Below are 20,678 nucleotides of genomic sequence, written 5' to 3'. Positions count from 1 at the left end.
AAAATCATGCTAGTAACATGCTAATTCATGCTAGAATAATGCTAGTAACATGCTAATTCATGCTAGAATCATGCTAGTAACATGCTAATTCATGCTAGAATCATGCTAACAACATGCTAATTTATGCTAGAATCATGCTAGTAACATGCTAATTCATGCTAAAATCATGCTAGTAACATGCTAATTCATGCTAGAATCATGCTAACAACATGCTAATTCATGCTAGTAATATGCTAATTCATGCTAGAATCATGCTAACAACATGCTAATTCATGCTAGAATCATGCTAGTAACATGCTAATTCATGCTAAAATCATGCTAACAACATGCTAATTCATGCTAAAATCATGCTAGTAACATGCTAATTCATGCTAAAATCATGCTAACAACATGCTAATTCATGCTAAAATCATGCTAGTAACATGCTAATTCATGCTAGAATCATGCTAACAACATGCTATTTCACGTTAAAATCATGGTAATAACATGCTAATCTATCTATCTATCTATCTATCTATCTATCTATCTATCTATCTATCTATCTATCTATCTATCTATCTATCTATCTATCTTTTCATACTTTTTAAAACTGTTTAAACTAAATAAACTATTACCGTCAGGCTTTCACAAGCCAGCCTCAAAGTTTGTTCTCAAACTTTAAGAATCTAGTTCTTCTTCTTCTTCTTCTTCTTCCGCGGAATGAATCGCGGTTTAGAGGGGCTAAACATGCCCGAAAACTCACGAAACTTTGCACACGCCTCAGAAGTGGCGAAAATTTACGTTTGTTATGGGCTTCGGAAGTGGGCGTGGCAAAATGACTCGACAGCGCCACCTAGAAAAATTAAACGGACGAGCCCCCGATATACAAATCACGCACATGCACGAAAATTGGCACACACCTCAAACACACCAAATCATACGAAAAAGTCTCTTGGAGCCATATCTCAAACCCAACAGGAAGTCGGATATTTTTGACTTCCTGCGGCGAAAAAGTGGCGTTTTTGCCGTTTCCAGGCGTTGTATTTTAACGAACTCCTCCTAGGGATTTTATCCCATCGACACCAAAATTGGGTTTTGTCATCTAAAGGCCTTGGCGATGTTAAATTGCGAAGCTTTAGAGTTTTCGTCGATGGGTGTGTCCGTGGCGGCCTCGCAAACTTTGATGATTCGCCACAAAATAGGAAGTCGTTATAACTCAGGCATGCATCACCCGATCTGCCTCAAAATTCACACATTTAATAAGAGTCCTGACCTGAACACGTTTACATGCCAATATCCAGATATAGTTATAGCGCCACCTGCTGGCCACAGAAAATGACATGTTGTACACTGAACCAAACTAACTCCCACAAATTTTATCGTATCAGCACCAAATTTGAGTGGTGTTATCTGAAAGCTCTGGTGATGATATATTGTAAAGATTTAGAGTTTTCGGAGAGGGGCGTGTCCATGGCGGCATGACAAGGCTCAACGCTTCGCCATGGAACAGGAAGTCCTTATAACTCAACCACACAATGTGCGATCTGCCTGAAACTTCACAAGGTTGATAAAAGTCCTCTCCTGAACACATCTTCATAACAATATTGAAGTGGGCGTGGCAAAATGACTCGACAGCGCCACCTAGAAAACTTAAACGGACGAGCCCCCGATCTACGAATTACGCACATGCACGAAAATTGGCACACACCTCAAACATGCCAAAATATACGAAAAAGTCTCTTGGAGCCATATCTCAAACCCAACAGGAAGTAGGATATTTTTAACTTCCTCCGGCGAAAAAGTGACATTTTTGCCATTTCCAGGCGTTGTATTTTAACGAACTCCTCCAAGGGATTTTATCCGATCAACACCAAAATTTGGTTTTGTCATCTAAAGGCCTTGGCAATGTTAAATTGCGAAGCTTTTAAGTTTTTATAGATGGGCGTGTCCGTGGCGGCCTCACAAACTTTGACTATTCGCCACAAAACAGGCAGTCGCTATAACTCAAGCATGCATGATCCGATCTGCCTCAAAATTCACAGGTTTGATAAGAGTCCTGACCTGAACACATTTACAAGCCAATATCCAGATACAGTTATAGCGCCACCAGCTGGCCACAGGAAATGGCATGTTTTACATTGTAACATACTACTTCACCAAATTTTATCGTATCAGCACCAAAATTGGGTCTTGTCATCTGAAAGCTCTAGCGATGATATATTGTGAAGATCTAGAGTTTTTGCAGAGGGGTGTGTCCGTGGCGGCATGAAAAACCTCAACGCTTCGCCATGGAACAGGAAGTCCTTATAACTACACCACACAATGTCCGATCTGCCTGAAACTTCACATGGTTGATAAAATTCCTCTCCTGAACACATCCACAGAACAATATTGAGTCAGTCATAGCGCCACCTGCTGGCAGAAGGTAGTTTGGCTCATAACTTAGCCACACAATGTCTGACCTGCCTGAAACTTCACATGGTTGATTAAATTCTTCTACTGAAGGCATCTACATGCCAATCTTGAGTCAGTTATAGCGCCACTTGCTGGCAGAAGGTAGTTTGCATTATAACTCAACCACACAATATCCGATCAGCCTGAAACTTCACATGGTTGATGTAAGTACTCTCCCGTGGACATTTACATAATTATATTGAGTCTCTCATAGCGCCACCTGCTGGTAGAAGGTAGTTTGCCTTATAACTCAGCCACACAATGTCTGATCTGGCTGAAAATTCACATGGTGGATAAGATTCCTCTACTGAAGACATCTACATGCCAATCTTAAGTCACAGTCATAGCGCCACCTGGTGACAGGAGGAAGTTTGACATAAATTTGTGATTTTCTCGGGTTCTTTATATACATCGGCTTAAATTAATATTGTTTGCTGTTCTCTGTCATCCTGAGGCCACCGGACGGCGGTGAGCCCGGGTGCGAGGTCCCTATCATCGCTGCTTGCAGCTTTAATTATGTGATTACTATTTTATCATAGGGTGAATATTTATCTATCTATCAAGTGTTTTTATCCATCCATCCATCCATCCATCCAACCATCCAACGGGAAATATAAATAATTATATTGTTGGATGGATGGATGGATGGACTATTCAAGTGGATGGATAATTTGTTATATGCATGGATCAATGGCTGGATTAATAGATAAGTGGTTGGATTGATGGATGAATAGATACATTGCTTGTATGGATGGATGAATGGATATGATTATTTGGATGAATTGCTAGATGAGTGGATGGATGATTGATAGACAAATTAAAAAAGGGATGAATGGATGGATGGATGGATGGATGGAAAGTTGGATAATAAATGCCTATATAGATGGAAGGATTGATGGATGATCAAATAGTGGGAAAGGTAAACGGATTGAAAATGGAAGGTTGGATTAATACAATAGATACATAGTTATATGGATGAACGGATGAGTGGAAATGTGAATGTTATATTGGTTGATGCCTGGGTAATTGGTAGGCCCACCTTCCGCAGATTTTTCGCAAATTTTTTTCCCATCATTAATTGTTCATTTGCATGAGTAAATGTGTGTAAATCTATATTTATTTTTAATTAATTACAGTAATATTGTTGACTAATGTGAAAGTGTTCATCTGACAGTGCAGTTTGTATAGTAATTTTCTGTCTTTTACTACATATGTTATATGACAAACTTGCTTTATTTACCAAATAAAGTGAATCTAATTGGATTTGCATTTAAAACATTAAATATCAGTTAAAACTGTATTATTTTTTATTTCACATATTAAGGTTTTAGTTAAGATACTCCCAAAATAATTTCGCAGACTTTTAGCAAAATTCTCAGCAGAAATAGCAAAAAACGTCCACAGATTCCGTCTGGCCCTAGTAATTGGTTATTTGGGTGGACTGAAATATAGTTGAGGTTTTAAATGGGTAAATGGGTGGATTAATGTATGGCTGGATGAATTTATAGGTGGATAGATGAATCGATGACGTGAATTTAAAGAAAAACAATGTCAGTAAATCCCTGTTTACACGCTCAAACATGCAAAACTACCACACTTGGACTACTGCAATAGTAAATCATTGCACAGATCAGTTTTAGGATTTATCATTATTATAATATTTACTTTTTTAATCATGGGGCGGATTTTTATTGATATATCGCAAATGCTGAAAAATCTGGATGGAAAGAAGGAGGTATAAATAATTATATGGTTGAGTGGACAGATGAGTGGATGGATAGATTTAATTTGTTATATGGATAGATCATTGGATGGATTAATAGATAAGGGATGGATGGATGGATGGATGGATGGACAAATTGATTTGATGGATGGATGATCAAAGAGTTGGAAAAATAAATGGATGGATGGAAAATGGAAGGATGGATTAATACTGTAGATGCATAGTTATACAGTATGGATAAACGGATGGATGGAAGGGTGAATAGTTATATTTGTGAATGATTAGTAGTTTGGGAGGACTGAAATATAGTTTAAATTTTAAATAGAAAAATAAATGGATACATGGCTATTTATGCCATAAAATACTAAATAAATGTATAGGTTAATGGATGCATAGATGGATAGACAAATGATGGAGAGAATGTTAAAGAAAAGTAAATGGTTGTATGCTTGAACAAAAATTTGGAATGATGAATGAACAAATTGATGAAAGGATGGATGGATGAATAGATAAATGGAAGGACAGAATAATGTATAGATGTATTGATGGGAGGACTGAAATGTAGTTAAACATTTAAATGGATTAATAGCTGGATAAATGGTTATAGGATTGGATGGATGGATAGAAGAGTAGTTAGATTAATAGATAAATGGTTGGATGGATGCATAAATGGACAGAAGGATGGATTGATATTAGCATTGTGAACTGTTATTTATTAATATTTGAGCAGTGATTGTTTTATATGGCGTGGTGGAGCCGCTGGTTTACTGGAACTCCAGTGAATTGATTCCCGTCTTCAGAGTTACTCTTGTTCATGTTAAGGACACAGGAGCTGTCAGTGTGTGTGTTCTCCGCTTCTCCATTATTAATGAGTGAATGTAACAGAGCCGAGCATCTCTGGATACTTTACAGCCCGAAGAGCTTCAGATGGATTTCAGTCCCGTTCTGAACCTCCTTTCTGTCCTCAGCCAGTATACATGTGAACTGCGCCTGCTTCATCTCATGAACTCTACTTCAGGTTTTTTTTAGGTCTAGACCTTGACTAACCTGGCTTTTATAGCAGGGGAAAACCACGCTTTAATTGTTTAGCTTAGGGCAGGGAGATATGACAAATCTCACAACACAATATCAGTTAGTACTATCAAGATTGCAACTTTCTCTCGATGCTGTTGTTCATGTTTCTGTCTGCATCTCTGTGATGGCATGTATTAATGCACACTTTATTTATGAAAATGCTTTTTCATAATTATGAATTTTTTTGAACCCTAGCTTTTTTTTTTATCCATATAATATACTGTATGTTCTCTGGCCACTTTATTAGGTACACCTGTCCAACTGCTCTTTAACTCAAATTTCTAATCAGCCAATCGCATGGCAGCAACTCAATGCATTTAGGCATGTAGACATGGTCAAGACGATCTGCTGCAGTTCAAAGTGAGCATCAGAATGGGGAAGAAAGGGAATTTAAGTGACTTTGAACGTATCTAGGCATGGGACAGTAAGCATTTTCAAGGTATACCGCGATTTGGAAAAGTCAAGGTTTTGAAACCGTCAAAATTTTCAGCAAAACCTTTCCTAAGGTATGTGTAAGATTTTTTTATTTTCCTTTTAGGACAACAGTATTTCCGGCAAAAAGGATATCCACACATGCCGTTTTAAATTGTAAAAAAATCTGTTTTTGAAACAAATGAAGACAGCAGATAATAAATAGTTTAGCCTGACGTGTTTTTTGTTCCAAAATATTTTAAATGTTAAAATAAAATATATTGTGTTCAAAAGGGAAAAAGTTTTTTTTTTTTACCCATTTAAAAAGAATATATTTTAGAGCCGTAATCACAATACAGCAAATGTGGCATGGTTGTTAGTGGCAGACGGGCTGGTCTGAGTATTTCAGAAACTGCTGATCTACTGGGATTTTCACGCACAACCATCTCTAGGGTTTACGGAGAATGGTCTGAAAAAGAGGAAATATCCAGTGAGCGGCAGTTCTGTGGGTGCAAAAGCCTTGTTGATGTTAGAGGAGAATGGCCAGACTGGTTCCAGCTGATAGAAAGGCACAGCCTACTTGAGTATTGTTGCTGACCATGTCCATCCCTTTATGAGCACAGTGTACTCATCTTCTGATGGCTACTTCCAGCAGGATAACGCACCATGTCATAAAGCGTGAATCATCTCAGACTGGTTTCTTGAACATGACAATGAGTTCACTGTACTCAAATGGCCTCCACAGTCACCAGAGCTCAATCCAATTGAGCACCTTTGGGATGTAATGGAACGGGGTTTTGCATCATGGATGTGCAGCCGACAAATCTGCAGCAACTGCATGATGCTATCATGTCAATATGGAGCAAAATCTCTGAGGAATATTTCCAGTTTCTTGTTGAATCTGTGCCATGAAGGATTAAGACAGTTCTGAAGGCAAAAAGGGGTCCACCTTGGTATTAGTAAGGTGTACCTAATAAAGTGGCCGGTGAGTGTATTCAGTTGAAGTGAGAATTATTAGCCCTCTTGTATATTTTCCCCCAGTTTTTGTTTAACGGAGAGAAGATTTTTTTTCAACACATTTCTAAACATAATAGTTTTAATATCTCATTTCTAATAACTGATTTCTTTTCTCTTTGCCCTGATGACAGCACATAATATTTGACTAGATATTCTTCAAGATACTACTAGTCAGGGTAAAGTGACATTTAAAGGCTAAATAGCCAAGTTATGGTAATTAGGCAAGTCATTGTTTAACATTGGTTTGTTCTGTAGCCATCAAAAAAAGTGGGCTAATAACATTAATAATAATATAAAAAATGTAAAACTGCTTTTATTCTAGCTCAAATAAAAAATAAGACCTTCTCCAGAGAAAAATATATTATAGGAAATACTGTGGAAAAATCCTTGCTCTGTTAAACATCAAGGAAATTTTTAAAACAGAAAAAAAGGAGCAAATAATCTTCAACTATATCTTGATTTTCAGGCCTGGTTAACTGTGTCCTGACAGTAGATCTAGTGTATACTGCATTTCATCAAATCTTTAAAGGCTAATGTTGTCTTTAACTCATGCTGTAGCTTCATATGTCTGTATTTCTTGATTTATTGTGCTGAATCTGCGATTTGGTTGTATGAACTTTGGAATGTGCTCAGATATGTCAAACAGGACCGGCTTGCTGAGCAAACATGCTTGACACTCCTGTATGTCAAAGCCTTCAGCTTAGTCAATGTTCAACAGCACTCTGACCCAGGTCAACAACAATGGACATGCACTTGGTTTCTATATAATTATTAATCCACTATATATTTTCAGAGCTTTATTGCAGTGAAATTTAAGACTTGTATCAGCAAAATATTATCAAAGTGCTGTCAAACATTTTTGATGAACTGGCCACCAATTGTATCTGTATTAAATTAAATGTATTAAATGTAATTTTTTATTTACATTTTATTTGTAATTTAATTGTTTAATTGAATTTAATAATTAATTTATTTATTTTTTAAAAATTGTATTTGCATAATTGTTTTTTTATTGATTTAATTTAATTTGAATTCATTTTTTATTTTTTATTTACATTTTTATTTTTTATTGTTTAATTAATTTAATAATTAAAATGTATTTATTTCATTTGTTATTGTTTTTTATTTACAATTTTTATTGTTATTGTTTAATTTGATTTAAAAATTTAAATAATTTCTAGATTTTTTTGTTTTATTTAATTTTTTAGATTTTTTTTACATTTTTATGTTTAAATGTAATTGTTTAATTTAATTTATTAATTTAAATTAACTTATTTATTATTTCATTTTATTTTTTATTAATTTTTTTAGTTTTTCATGTAATTGTTTAATTTAATTTTATATTTTTTTATTTAATTTAAGTATTTTAATTTAATTTTAATTTATTTAAATTAAATTAAATTTATTATATTAAGTACAAATTTATTTGTTTTATTTTCATTATCTTCATATTTTTTCTAGCTTTTTGCATTTTATATCTTTTTTTGTCATAATTTAACCTTTTATTTTTCATTTTTGCTTTTATTAGTCTTGTAAGTCAGATGTAAATCTAACTCCCTGGTATATTCCACATAACCTTTTGTAAAGCTGCTTAAAAAATTATAATGATTGTGAAAATAGCTATACAAATAAACTTGAATTGAAATGAATTTGAGTAGTGCTACCGTAATAATAAAATTAGCAGTAATCAAATTATGACAATTCCGATAGTGTCAAATATCTGAATTATTAATCTTTAGTTTGTTGATAGAATTAATTATGAATCTCATTATCCATAATCTTCTTTGTTCTCTGGCTTGCTTTCAGTGTTTTTGGTGGTGTTTTTCTGTTATTGCTGATATTTTTCATTAATTTTTGTCCGTCAGAGGGAAACTAATGAAGCAATGGTTGGTAAATTATGAGAAACTGACTTCATCTCACATCTTTATACAAAATTATAATTAAGTCGCTTCTACCAGCATCATTAGCACATCCGCAGAAGTGGTTAATATGCATGCGTTTATGAAGTAATTAACATAAGGTTTATGATTAATTTATGAATGACACCCGCTGTTTCCAGAGCTGTAAACGACAGTGTTTTTTGTGTGAGAATATGTTGCATTTGTGCCTTTTTGGTGGAAAGTAAACAATATTTTTATATGTTTCACTTTTGAACATTTTTTGTTAAAATACTATATTGTGATTATATTTAATAATAAAAAAATCACTAAAATCAAAATAAGTTTGGGTTTTACCAAATGTTTAGATGATACTGATATTGTGAATTTGGCTTATTTTCTCTTATTATCATCTTGAATTCTTGTTTGTGTAATAAAGAAACAAATGCATGCATAAAATATTCAGAGATACTGAAAAAGCTTATGTGTTAGCTGTCTTGGTGCTGTCCCTTAAAATAACAAACCCTGTACATCTCTATATTTAGGCTAAAACACTGCTTTATTTATTTATTTATTTATTTATTTATTTATTTATGTTTGTACTTTAATTTTAGTCGTCTTTTATTTCTTTAGTTTTCATTTCCAAAATGAATTATCTAGTTCAGGGGTTTTCAAACTGGGGGCCGCGGCCCCCTGGGGGGCCGCCAGATGGCGCTAGGGGGGCCGCAAAGAAATTTTAGATCAATGAGCCCACATGGATGAATTTTGTGTCCCGCGTCATTCTGAAGGTTAATATATTTTTATTATAATTTGAGCTCAAAAGTACTGCAAAAATGAAGCTTTATGCTTATGTCATTAAAATGCAGTTGACACTTTTGTGACACAGGAAAAGAAGCGCAGCGGCCCGTCTCCGTGGACGGGGACTTTTATCGAATAAGCGCTTCTGGCCAGGCGCTTCCTGACTGTGATTTTTGGCGCTCTTCTGCTGCACCTGACGGCGTTTACCTTTCACTTACGCTTACCTCTTTTACGCTAAACAACTAAATGAATGCTCAGGTTTGACTGACTATATTTCAGTTAAAATACATGATCAATAAGAACATTATCGGTGGCTGAAAGCACTACTCTGTTTATGGCTTGCATTGCTAAGTAATCGATCAGCTGGGTGCTGCGGAGTACGCGCCTCTCTACGCTGGCTTCACTCATAGGGAACAAATAGCATTTTAAAGACACGGCACAACATTGCACCTCGTCCATAGCGCGACAGGCTTTACACTTTGCATTGTAGAAATATCAGACGGTCCTCTTTGCAGCTTGGCAAACAAACATATTAAAATTGTAAAGCAAAAGTGCTGCAATAACAATGAATGGAGCTGTCATCACATCAGCGAGTGCTCAGTTTCACTCCTGTTACACTAATGACAGCTGGATGAGCTCTGCAGTGGACCTCTTACTCACATTGGTTCATAACTGGATGATTAAAAAAACTAAATTGTATACACCCTGAATAAAACCACTATAGCCTAAAAAAATTATAATGTATCTGTTTGTGTTATGTTATAGGGCTAATAATTAAATATTAAAATGTATTAGTGCTCTGTATTTAATGGAGCTCAACATACCTGATCAAATTTTAATACTCTGAATATAAATGCATTTTTGTTCCACTTTTTCCCATATTTGTTTGTGTAACTAATTTAAATGTAATGTTCAGTATTATTATTAATAGAACACACTGGTATGGACATTATAAAGTCAGCAAAGCTTCTAAAATTATGCAAAGTAAAACTTGTGGCTCTTTGAACTTGAATACCCAATTCTAGATTGCATTTAGGAAATTATTCTTTTCTCAGTGTAAGTCAGGATTGTCGACCTGAGTAAATTATGATGTGCACAAAAAAAAAGAAATAAAAATAAACAAAACACACTGAACCACTACAGCCTCGTACACAAAATATGGCTTGATGGAATAATCCATTTAGAGCAGACCCCAATGAGTACTGCGCATCAAGATTTGATCAATAGATTGAAGCACTGAAACCATGTCAACTCAACTAACATCTTACAAAAATTTATCCAGATAATGAATAATATACATTTATTGAATAATATATAATAATATAAATGTATTGAATAATACAAAAAAAAATTAAGTACAGTTGTTAATTTGAGGGGGTGGCGTCATTTTTTTTTGGGGGGGGGTCCCCGAAAGATTTCGCCCTACACAAAGGGGCCCTCAGCTGAAAAAGTTTGAAAACCCCTGATCTAGTTTACCATGATAATAAAGCTTGTTAACAAGTTTTTAATGATTTATGAAGGAATTGTATTGCTTTGTTTCATTATTTCATCTTTATTTACAATTAGCAGGGTAATTACAGCTACTGTATATTTCTGTGGGTTCGCATCTCATTCCTTTGTCGCCTCTGGTGGCAGTGTCACATATTGCAGTGTCACTAACTAGGAATGCTCCGATTGATCTGCCGGAGATCTGTATCGGCCGATAATTACATTTGAGGAGTCGATTGGTACTCATTGATCTGGCTGATTTCATGAACTGAACACAAGTGTTTGTTTATGAGTTTACAAGCAGGGGAAGATGCACATGCACGCCTGAGTTATGCACTAGCAGTGCTACAACACATGAGCTACGTTTCCAAATTGCATTGTTAGTCATTTTTATTACCATTTTTATCTCTTTTATCTATTTTTTTACATGTATGCAACATCCTCAATTTATTATCTTAGGTAAGGCGAGATCTCATACTTAAAGGGTAATTGCGCTTATGCTATGGTACAGATATATAAAGCTTGAAGAATCCGAATCGGCACTCAGAATCGATTCTCTGGCCAATCACCGTGAAAAAGAATTGGTAATCAGTATCAGCTGCAAAAGTCCTAATCGGAGCATCCATACTGAAAACATTTCAATAATGCCTTTGTCCTGTGGCAGCGCCACATGCGTCAGCAGTGTCATTTTGAACTGTCACTCACTGTATTCTGAAGTTATGAATTTTCAACTGAATTTATGCTAATTTATTTATTTATTTTTAATTTATGACAATGTTTAATTCATCGTCACTTTACAGTAATCATCAGAGGTGTGGACTCGAGTCATGTGACTTGGACTCGAGTCAGACTCGAGTCATGAATTTGATGACTTCAGACTCGACTTGACAAAATATGTAAAGACTTGCAACTCGACTTGGACTTGAACATAAATGACTCGGACTTTCACTTGGACTTGCGCCTATTGACTTGTAAAGACTTGCTACTTTCTATAAAAAGCCCAAAGATAAAAAGTATGTTGACACAGAACGCTCTATCTCTGCGTGTGTGTGCGTGTGTGACAGAGAGCATGCACGCATACTTTCGACCACTAGCGCTTTGTGGCGCACTTCCGTGTTTTTGCACCAGCGGGAAATTTGAAGATGCCATTTTCATTCTGACTCGGAGAGTGAAATAAACACATCCGCGATCTGCTCCTTTTGTTTTATTCAGCGGATTTACAACATCTGTCAAAGGTAAGAGACTTTAATACTCGCAATGTGTTACTGTTGTGCAAAAGCATTGTTTTACTGTTGTGTAAAAGTCAATGAACTTCAGTTTTTTTTTAAACCAAATTTACCCTCTCGTGATTTATATCATATGATTATGAATGAACATGGCTGTAATTTATGTTTTTGCACTTGGTCGTTTGTGTCAATGCGCATATTATGTTTTATCTTTGTGTTTTGCCCATCCTCTGACAGTTTTTTCTAACTATTTAATTAGTAGTAACATTAATTACATGCCATAATAACTAGATATATAATTTATTTTTAAAGCTCTTAAAACTGTAAAAAAAAAGTTTTTTGTTATTTTCTGGTGACATTTTGCAATAAGGTTTCTTTAGTTAATCTATGTACTAACATGAACTAATAATGAACTATACTTCTAAACCTTTATTAATTATAGTTTAACATTTACTATTGCATTATTACAATTTAAAGTTATGCTTGTTAACATTAATGTTAATGCACTGTGAGTTAACAAAAATTAACCAATAATTTTATTTCCATTAATTAAAGCATAAAATAATGAATAATGTAATGAACTGCACTGCATTGTTTGTTCACATTAGTACATACATAAACTTAATTAATTAATACAACCTTATTGTAAAGTGCTACATTTTTCATATTTTGGATTAATACTATTAATTTTATTTAGTATTTAAAACCTTAAAGGTATTTTTATTATTGTTGATGTTATGCCTCTTAGCAATATTTTAGTCCTCTATATGGTTTTTAATAAAAAAAATTATTGCGAGATTGTAATGTAATGCATATATATTGTTGAATTTCTGTTTGTTTGTTTTTCTGTATTTCCCCCTCTATATTTAAGGCTTATCTACTATTTTTAAAGTACTTAAAACCAACCATCTAATAAAAAATACAATTAACAATCACATTTTGTTTCATGAGTGTTTGTTCCTGTTTTGTAGGACTCTTATTTTAACAGATTTCATTGGAAAACACTTGACTGATCATTCAATTAAAGTTTTACCTTTATTATTCCATCACTCAATGAGATCATTTAATTGTGAGTTGAATTACTTCATTTGTAATTGTTTTTAAATAAACTAAAAACGAAGACTTGTTTTATTCAGTTTGTTGAATGTGAACTTCTCTACTTAACATATTAAAAGATATTTAAAACCACTATGAATGTATTTAAACTAATATTTAAATTTATATAACTGTTTCACTGTGGGTATTTCTATTTTAATTTATTTAGCACATTTATTGGCTATTCAAACATGAAAACAAGTTTTAGATACTTTGTGGCTCTAATAAATGGTTAAACATAACAATATCCCTGCAGAAAAATCCAGCTTAAACCAGCCTAGGCTGGTAAGCTGGTTTTAGCTGGTCGACCAGGCTGGTTTTAGAGGGGTTTTGGTCATTTCCAGGCTGGTTTCCAGCCATTTCCAGCCTGGTCTTAGCTGGTTAGGCTGGAAACTGACCAGCAAAATCCAGCTAAAACCAGCTTGACCAGCCTGGTTTAAGCTGGACATAGCTGGTTTTAGCTGGTCATGTCCCAGCCTGACCAGCTAAGACCAGGCTGGAAATGGCTGGAAACCAGCCTGGAAATGGCCAAAACCCCTCTAAAACCAGCCAACCAGCCTAGGCTGGTTTAAGCTGTTTTTTCAGTAGGGATTTTTGACAAAATGTTCTAAAATTATTGTTTACAAGTGCTTAAGTGGGATTTGAACCCCGTTCTTTATGAAAAGAAAGAAAAATCTGATTGGCTCTGACATTACTTTCACCAGTGGGCAGGTACTTCAATCTGATTTGCTGGTCTCTCACGCGCGTATTCAGTCTCTCTGCGTTTGCTTGAGTTTTGTCCACACTGGCGCTTCATACCTTTCCTGCTTTTGCTCTCCAGAGATCCTGCTGGTAAATTGATTATTCCAGAATGTTGATATGGTTTATATATTGCTACACTATTTAGTAACAATACACGAAAAACTATGAGGTTAAGGTAAATTCTATAATAAATACTAGTGTTTTTGAGAGTTAGGTATACTGCCTATGTTTAAGCCTAGTATTATTTACAAGTTGTTAATGAATGCTTCAGCATACTGTAGTATTAAGAATAGTGAACTAATAAAATTAAATACAGAGTGTAGTTTTACTACAGTAAAGTGTGGTGAATTGTAGTATAATATACCCAATACTGTAAAAAAACTACAGCACTGGGTCATTTGTTTATATTACACTTGTGTTACCATAGCAACTATAATATGACCCCAACAGATTAATTAAAGTACTTTACTATAGTACTGTTCAAAACCCTGTCCATGCCAATAGATGTGCTCAGGGGCCCTGTGGAACAGCTTTTCCTCAAAATGAAGAGGATGACATGGAAAATGTCCTCCACAATCTCATCAATAATGTGGAAGACAGCAGAGACGTGTTCACTTTATTTTAGTTGCCATGATAAAATGGGATTGATAGTGAGATTTATTTAAAGAGTGAATAGTACAGTAGGCTATAATACCTAATCAAGTTTTTCTTTATTTTTATCACAGTTACATTTCTGCTTGCGTTAGTTATATTTTTGTTTAAATGTTTTTTATTTGATTAGTATGGTGAACCTTTTGAATGTTTAATAAATGTTTGTAAAACAAAATGCATTCTTTACATCCAACATCTATTCTCTGTCTTTAAGTGTTTGAAACTGGAAATATCTCATCATATAACATACAGCCAAAATGTTATGGTTTATTAGATAAAAAATTTAATATGTAAGTCTATTTTAGTATTTTGGTTATTGTTAATAAATAGTGCCTCAATATAAATCATATCAAAAAGCACAAAAGGAAGAGGAAACACAAGACACAAATTCTGCATATAATCTCTGAGAGCGCGCAGGAGAATGTGTGCGTGAGCAGTGCATATTTGAGAGCGAGAAAATTTGCGCGTGAGCAGCGTATATTTAAGAGCTCGCAAGCAGTTTTGTCCACAGAGGAAATCAGTGCAGGAGCATCACACAAGGTAGAGAGCAAAGTTCTTCATTGTTATGTGAAGAAAACAATGTTATTGTTTGTATAAAGTAGCCTACTTCATTTAGAATATGTGCTACCATTTTACATTGCTGCTAGACAGATTTGCATCTCCATCTCTTTAGCACACACGAGATTCAATTGACAAAATACCAATTTCACTCAATTTTACTTTGCAGCATACAGGAGTTGTTGGTCTACTGCTGCCTCATTGAGGTTGTTTATGTAGTTTTAGTTAATCACAAGTTGATCACTGAAGACATAACATAGCACAACTAAACTTAATGAACTAGACAGCAGTAGACCTGCAATTTCTGTGTGATGTGAGGCAAAATGCACTCTTTTTTTGGTGGAACTCATTCTTGTGCAATAGGCTGTGTAGACGAGACGCAGGACTGTTTAGCACTTTTTCAGAAAATTACATTTGTATCTTTATATATCTAAGCAATGTTCTTTCATTAAAAAAAAGGTTTTTTTAATAAATACAGATCTTACACCCATACATAATCTGTTTAAATTTTATTTTTCTGTTAAAAAGACTTGAAAAGACTCGAAAATCAAACTGCAGGACTTTGGACTTGACTTGAGACTTGTTGCCTTTGACTCGGGACTTGCCTGTCTTGACTCGGGACTTGACTCGGGACTTGAGGGCAATGAATTGAGACTTACTTGTGACTTGCCAAACAATGACTTGGTCCCACCTCTGGTAATCATTGTACAATAATTTTCCTTAAAAGTAAAAACAAATTACTGAATTGTTTTAAAAATTGTCAAAGTCTGAAAAGAAGTGTTATTTTTCTTAAAATAAATATAATTTATTCTTTTTTTTTTTAAATTAAAACATTTGGATGGATTAAATAATTAAATATGATTTATTTCGCCTAAAATGTATATTTTTTCTTAAATATTAAAAAATATACATGCAAGAAATTAAATGTAAATTAAAGATGTTTTTTCCTGCAAGATTAATACAGTTTTAATATGATTTTCTTATCGTGGGCTGAAACATCAGCTATTTCTTCATTATTTAGGGCAGATGTGAACACCTCTATCCTCAATCACACCAGCTGAGCCTTTGTTTTTTTATTTAACAAAATGTTTATAATCTTCATTTACAATTCCTCTGCTGATATTGAAGTCTGAGTTCAGCCGTGCGTGAAGCGTGTGTATGTATATGTGTGTGTGTGGACTGTCACGCTTTAATTGTCCAGAAAGGGGTGTGAATGAGGTGGCTCTTTGTCCCCGTGTGGGGCGTCTGCAGGGTGTGTTTGAGGAGGCGGGACAGACAGACACACACACACACACACACACACACATACACCCCAGAGGTCTGACATTTAATGATCCGGACACGAGCAGCTGTCATTAGTTTGTCCCTTTAGACACCCACAAAATATTCTCCTTTATTTCCACCCGTTTACCAGCTGAACCTCTGTTTAACAGGCCATGGAGTATGAAGAGAGAACTCACAGTTCAGAAACACAGCAGCACATGCACACTCAGCGAAATAATCATTTTTATCCCCTTATTTTTAATAAACCACTGAAAAAAAATATTCATGGAATTTACAGTTTTTATTTTAATTTTTTACAGTAAGTGGTTACAAACAATTGTTATGGGCTGAATTTAACCTAACAGATTAAGTTTTAAACTGTGGTTCGCGGAGGAATCAGATGATCAGTAATTTGATTTTAATATGCTAAACCTTTTTTTATTTTATTTTCAATTTTCTAATGTGTGTTATGTATTGGAAAATACATAAATATTAGAAAATTTCCCATCGAGTTGTATACAAACAAACAAACAAACAAACATGTATTGTATCATTTGAAGCTACACTGTAAAAAAAAAAAAAATTACGGTTTATTTACGGCAGCTGAAAAATTTACCAGAAATTCTAAACTTAAGTAAATTTCTGTAATGTTATGGCTGTTGTTTTACAGCAAATTTCTGTAATTTAATGGCAGTTCTTTTACAGTACATTTCTGTAATTTAATGTCCGTTGTTTTACAGTAATTTTCTGTAATTTAATGTCCGTTGTTTTACAGTACATTTCTGTAATTTAATGTCCGTTGTTTTACAGTAATTTTCTGTAATTTAATGTCCGTTGTTTTACAGTACATTTCTGTAATTTAATGTCCGTTGTTTTACAGTAATTTTCTGTAATTTAATGTCCGTTGTTTTATAGTACACTTCTGTAGTTTAATGTCCGTTGTTTTACAGTAATTTTCTGTAATTTGATGTCCGTTGTTTTACAGTACATTTCTGTAATTTAATGTCAGTTGATTTACAGTACATTTCTGTTGTTTTTATTGTTTATATCATGTTTCCTCGTTCAGCATTGCAAGTGTTCAGAATTTTTCAGAAAAGCCTTTTTTTTCTAAATGTAGCACATACTGTATCGTATTGAAACAGTGATGCATACCTAACCGTGAGTAGATTGAATCGTTGCACCCCTAATCTTCACTGTACAATATATTGTCATTTTCACATTTAAAATACACTAACATTCCACCATTAATGTCCTACGGTAAAGCATGTGTAATTCACAAAAATTGTTACCGGTGTATGCTAATATGATTTTTTTTTATTGTATTAGTTTAAACATTGTCCTAAGCATTAATTATTTTGCACTACAAATACAAGAGCACAATTTAAATTTAATAATTATTCATTTTAATAACTTATTCAGCCTTTAATATTTAACAGGAAACATCATATGACATCATGACATTTTCCAGCTCTGTAACCTAGATTTGTGACAGTAAGAGCTGCTAAAACATTTCCCTTTTCTCCTCAAACCTGCGCATATGGTGCATCTTGTCCGTCCTGTTTTGGAAGAAGGACTTTGATCCACAAACCTACTGAATTTTTAAATGCGATCACGGTTACAGAGGAGATTTCACACATTTTCTCCTAAATAATTGATTGCAGTCGAGAGATTCTGTCTGTGTGTGTGCGTGTGTGTGTATGAATGCATGTGTGTTTTCAGGGAATCCACTGAGTTTTTTTGCATTCCTGTTTCAATGGCATTCATGCTATTTCAGCCTTTTGCAGTCTCTTTAACTTGAACTATATTTGAGGCCAGGATGATTTTAGAAATCTTCATGCAGTTGCTCTGGCTCAGTTTTTTGCTTTTTCCTTCGGAAAGTGCGATGGCCGCGTCTGATTACTGACCTCGTGACCTCTGAACTCTGACCATCTGTATTTATTATTTACAGGTGTGAAGAAAGCCGCAGATACGTTGCACTCGGGTCATCAGAAGCATCTCAGGAAATGAGCCTCAACTTCTCTGGAGGTAAAAACTCTGAGCTTTATTGCTATTATTATTAATATGCAGCATGACATATTAATATATTAATATAATATTCAGTGTATTTTCATACACTGAAATATGATGATGCAGAATAAACTCAACTGGAGGAACAGCCTTTTCAGCGGATATTTTAAAAGAAAGTACAAAGTGTCTTTCTTTGTTTTACATTTTATCCAGAGTAGTATAAAGTTTTCTTTGGAATCCTTTGTAAAATTTTCAAGCCATTTCTGAGTGAACATTGTGAAGAATACTCCAAAATGTATTGAAATTGAGTCAAGGTCTTTGATGCTTTATTGCAATTCAATTTTAAATTTTATACACATTATTTTATTTATTTTATTTATATAAATTTTAACATGTTAAATAATAAAATGAATTTATTAATAATTAAAACATATTTCATGGTTTCCGCTACATTTATTCTTCCATGGCGGGGCGCCACACCAAAATTCATCCCGTCTTGGCTACATTACAGCTTCTCATTCAAAACATTCAGTTGTTGTTGTTGTTTTTTTAATAGCGGGTTATAATCGCACTTAAACATGTTAAAAGGTAAGTGAATTAAACTTTTTTGTCATCGTAGTTGTGCTGTGTTATTTGTTTAACCCTTTAGAGTGACATGCTGATTGACTGACAGGTGCGTGAAGCTAAGCAGGGCTGCACCTGGTCGGTGGGAGACAACAAGGGAAGGCTAGGTTGCTGCCAGTTGTGGTGTTAGTGAGGCCAGCAGTGGGCGCTCAACCTGCAGTCTGTGTGAGTCCTAATGCCCCAGTATGGTGAAGGGGACTCTTTACTGCACTGTAAAAAATAAAAAGTTGAGTTAACTTGAAAATTTAAAGCAACCAGCTGCAAATAAACTTTGTGTCTTTTAAGCTTTACTGGTTGAAGTTGTGCTTAATAATTTTTTTTAAGTTGACTGAAAAGGCTGGTTTAAGTCAAGTATATTTTACGAAATAATTTGGCACAACTTCAACCACTAAAGCTTAAATTCTTTGCAGCCAGTTGCTTTAAAATTCGAAGTTAACTCAACTTTTAATTTTTTTACTAAAACGCTTAAATGAAGGAATCAAAATTTAAAGACTCCTCAGCTGAATTTTTTACTTTCATTAAACAAACAGTTCCAAGCATGCCGTTAAATAATTTTTATCAGTAAATTCAACTCTGATCACAAAAATATGTCCACGTAACTTACGATTTTAATCTGAGTTACCAATTTGTAAGTTGGATTTTTTACAGTGTGCTCAGGAAGCGTCGTCAATCGGATGAGACGTTAAACTGAGGTCCTGACTCTCTGTGGTCATTAAAAATCCCAGGATGTCCTTTGAAAAGAGTAGGGGTTTAACCCCAGCATTCTGGCAATATTTGCCCACTGTCCTCTGTCCATCATGGCCTCCTAACCCCCCCTATATCATAACTGGCTACATCACACTGTCTCCTCTTCACCAATCAGCTGGTGTGTGGTGTGTGGTCTGGCGCAATATGGCTGCTGTCACAGCAGAGGTGAATGCTGCACACCGATGGTAGATGAGGACATTCCCCCAAAAATGTGTAAAGAGCTTTCAGTGTCCATTAAAATTGCTATAAAATTGTAAGGAATTATTATTAATATTATTATTAAACTGTCAAATGTAATCAACTAAGTAGAAAAAGCAGCAAAATCAAATTGTAGGAGTGTATATTTAACCGTTTTACTTTTCCTGTCTTACTAAACTAGGCCACTTCAATACAGTTACTTGCTGGTGTGTAGCTCTACATGCTGCTTCTGTTTGCTCCTCATGCTGGGCGTTTTTATTTATTTATTTTTATTTTATTTTTTTGCATACCCAGCATGCTTTGCTTTGCACAGGCTGGGATAAATGAAGGAAAGGCCTGAGCCAGTGGAAGTTTCTGTTGTTCTGCTTGTACTTCTGTGCTGTGGTTCAGCATAAACTGGATGGGGGTTTAGATTTGCTTGGCAAACTGTTACACCTTTTTAGATCGAAATACAGGCTCTGAATTCAAGGTAATACACCACAAATTTCATGTTCTGCCAGCAAAAATCATACTGATAAACTCTTATAAACAGACATGTTATGAGCTCTGACGTTGATAATTAGCTGTGTAAAGCCTTTTTATATGCTTATGTTGAAACGATCAAGTTCAGTAATCAAATGTGAAAAACTACATCACCCATAATGCTTTACAGAACATTCCACCAATCAGAGTCACAAGGTGTGCCAAAAGAGATCTTTAGCCCCTCCTACTCCCATATCATCACAGCAAATGACACAAGCAAGCATT

At 34.6% G+C, this 20,678-nt stretch overlaps 2 protein-coding genes across 3 annotated transcripts in view; one reads left to right on the top strand and one right to left on the bottom strand.

Annotated features, from left to right (window-relative positions):
- Window positions 1-20,678, bottom strand: part of nme9 (NME/NM23 family member 9) — a 462,322-nt gene that overhangs the window by 80,934 nt on the left and 360,710 nt on the right. The window lies entirely within an intron of this gene.
- The window catches only part of si:ch211-45c16.2, a 142,037-nt gene that overhangs the window by 44,959 nt on the left and 76,400 nt on the right, over window positions 1-20,678 (top strand). For both annotated transcript variants that reach the window (XM_021472209.3, XM_021472207.3), the window contains exon 2: window positions 18,304-18,380. The gene's annotated coding sequence lies outside the window, so the exon portion shown is untranslated. The remainder of the gene's footprint in view (window positions 1-18,303; window positions 18,381-20,678) is intronic.

The sequence above is a fragment of the Danio rerio genome, chromosome 9, assembly GCF_049306965.1.
Source record: "Danio rerio strain Tuebingen ecotype United States chromosome 9, GRCz12tu, whole genome shotgun sequence".
NCBI lineage: Eukaryota > Metazoa > Chordata > Actinopteri > Cypriniformes > Danionidae > Danio > Danio rerio.
Note: the sequence above shows the minus strand (reverse complement) of the source record. Positions and strands in the feature narration are given on the sequence as shown.